A 3,149-nucleotide genomic window follows, 5' to 3' on the forward strand; every position below is an offset into this window, starting at 1 on the left:
GTTTATAGAGAGGAGGAGGAGGAGGAGGAGGAGGAGGAGGAGGAGGAGGACTGTCGGGTCCTTGGTGCTCTCTGAGCCTGATTGTTTTCTTGCACACGTTTCATGACCCAACTATTTAACATCATCAGTGCTAGAAGGGAAGGGGGGTTGCTGTTTGTAGAACAAACTTTATATAGACAGAGCAGACCCCATTCCCAAGAAAACAACCAAGCTCAGAGAGCACACAGGAGCTCAGTCCTCCTCCTCCTCCTCCTCTTCCTCCTCCCTCCCCCCCAAAAAAACCTGTGCATTGCCAAAATTTCCAAAAAGGTCACGCTGCTTCGATCAGCACGCTTACTCTGCAATGCATGACGACATCCTAGGAACGTGGGAAGAATTTGAGGCACACAAAGGCCAGCCCAGCTAAAGCACTGGCAGCTGTGGTTTCACATTATTGTGTACCGCGATGATAATAATAAAAAAAAATGCATCTTTCCTGCCATCTAATGGTTGTCCAGCTGCAAAGTCCTTACGGATACTCCAAGATCCACATTACAAACCGAAGCCCAATGTATAAAATGGGTCTTGATCCCCATCCCATAATCGGATGCCGGGCATCGCTTGAAATAGGAAGGAGCAACTGGGCATAAAACGTCTCCTTTCTGTTTGGAAGTGGAGTCGAAGAAGCAAAACGGGAGTGGCGAGAGCGGAGGTTCATTCGTCGAGCTCGTGGGTCGGTTTCCGAACGTTTGGTTACCAGGCGAGGTAACGCCTTCGTAGTCTACCGTGTGACTAACTTCACAACTGCAGTGATTCACTTAACAAGAGAGGTTGTGAAATGAGGGAGATTTCATAGAACAACTGTCTTGCTTAGCAATGGAAATTCTGGGCTGTAGACTGTACACTATAGACTAACTATATGAAGAAAATCGGGCCTAGGAGTATCTCTATCTATCTATCTATCTATCTATCTATCTATCTATCTATCTATCTATCTATCTATCTATCTATCTATCTATCTATCTATCTATCTATCTATCTATCTATCTATCTATCTATCTATCTATCTAACCTTATATCATCTCTCTCTCTCTATCTATCTAATTATCAATTATATCTATATCTATCCATCCATTTATTCATCCATCCATTTATTATGTCTGTCTGTCTGTCTGTCTGTCTGTCTATCTATCTATCTACATCTAACTTCTATCTATCTGGTTTTAGGTTTATAGGTATTTTTATTCCATTTATGGTGCAGATTGTATATTAGTCTCAGGGTGGGGGCATCAGGAGGCACAAGGGAGCAAAAAAGTCAAGATGGTGGCTGCACCTGAACAATGGAAGCTGTGGAATCTATCTATCTGTCTGTCTGTCTGTCTGTCTCTCTATCTCTATCTATCTATCTATCTATCTATCTATCTATCTATCTATCTATCTATCTATCTATCTATCTATCTATCTATCCATCTCTCTATATATCTCTATCTCTGTGTCTGTCTTTCACTCTCTCTCTCTCTCTCTATCCATCCATCCATATCTATCTATATCTATATCTATATCTATATCTATATCTATATCTATATCTATATCTATATCTATATATCTATATCTATATCTATATCTATATCTGTCTGTCTCTCTTTATCTCTATCTCTATCTGTCTGTATGTCTGTCTGTCTGTCTCTCTCTCTCTATCCATCCATCCATCCATCCATCCATCCATCCATCCATCCATCCATCCATCCATCCATATCTATCTATATCTATCTATCTGTCTGTCTGTGTCTGTCTGTCTGTCTGTCTGTCTGTCTGTCTGTCTGTCTGTCTGTCTGTCTGTCTGTCTGTCTATCCATCCATCCATCCATCCATCCATCCATCCATTTCGCCGAGCCCTGAAGGCCCATCTATTCCGTGCGGCCGGCCTGGCGTAGTTTGATTATGTTTCAGTGGGGGGTTTTTTACGGGTGTGTTTTTAGAACAGGCCTGTTATTTAATTTGATTTTAAAACAAACTATTTATTTATTATCGTGGTTTTTAGTATCGCCTGTTCACCGCCCTGAGTCTCGCAAGGGAGATAGGGCGGTATATAAATTTAATAAATAAATAAATAAATAAATTCATCCATCCATCTATATCTACATACATATACACATACATACATACATATGCACATACATATACACACACACATAACTTACTGCACCCAAATTCAATTAAGGATCCAAATAAAATTAGTGCAACACTCTCAATCCAGTTTTATTTCTGAGAGAGAGCCTGATTCCCGCAGACTGAGATGACGAGAGTTAAAGTGACAATTTCTGGAGGAGAAATATATAAATAAAATGTGCCACGGGATCCTCATCAAACGCATACCAAATGCCACATGTGTCCTCCAGTCATTTCTTCTCTTCAGTTCCATCCTCTAGCTACCAAAACATCCAGCCTCCGAGACTGCCGCAGCAAAATGCCAAAGATTTTCAACTGCAAAGGCTGTTTTGCAATCTTCATTCTACAACCAAAATGGACTGATCTGGGTCAAGGCATTACTATATGTATATGTACATGATGTATAATTATATTTGCAAAGAAGAGTGACTAAGATAATTAAGGGCCTGGAGACTAAAACATGTGAAGAAGGGTTGCAGGAATTGGATTTAGCTAGTCTAGAGAAAAGAAGGATGAGGGGGGAACATGATAGCAGTGTTCCAGTATTTGAGGGGCTCCCACAAAGAGGAGGGGGTCAACTGATTCTCCAAAGCACCAGAGGGCAGGAGAAGAAGCAATGAATGGAAACTGACCAAAGAGAGAAGCAACCTGGAATTAAGGAGAAACTTCCTGACAGTGAGGACAATTAACCAGTGGAACAGCCTGCCACCAGAAGTTGTGGGTGCTCCATCACTGGAGGCTTTTAAGAAGAGACTGGACAGCCATTTGTCTGAAATGATATAGGGTCTCTTGCTTGAGCGGGGGGTTGGACTAGAAGACCTCCAAGGTCCCTTCCAGCTTTATTCTGATTGAGCTTGTCTAGGTGAGTCAAAGTAAGTGATGGAATGAAGAGGAATATTTCTCCCAAACAGAGATTAAAACCAAAGACAGTTACTAAAGACTCGATTATGGCCCCATTCAAACTGAGAGTTGATTCATTTATTTGACTTAAATTTCACCTT

This window comes from Protobothrops mucrosquamatus, unplaced genomic scaffold (genome assembly GCF_001527695.2).
Source record: "Protobothrops mucrosquamatus isolate PMUCROS unplaced genomic scaffold, P.Mucros_1.0 scaffold4040, whole genome shotgun sequence".
Lineage (NCBI taxonomy): Eukaryota > Metazoa > Chordata > Lepidosauria > Squamata > Viperidae > Protobothrops > Protobothrops mucrosquamatus.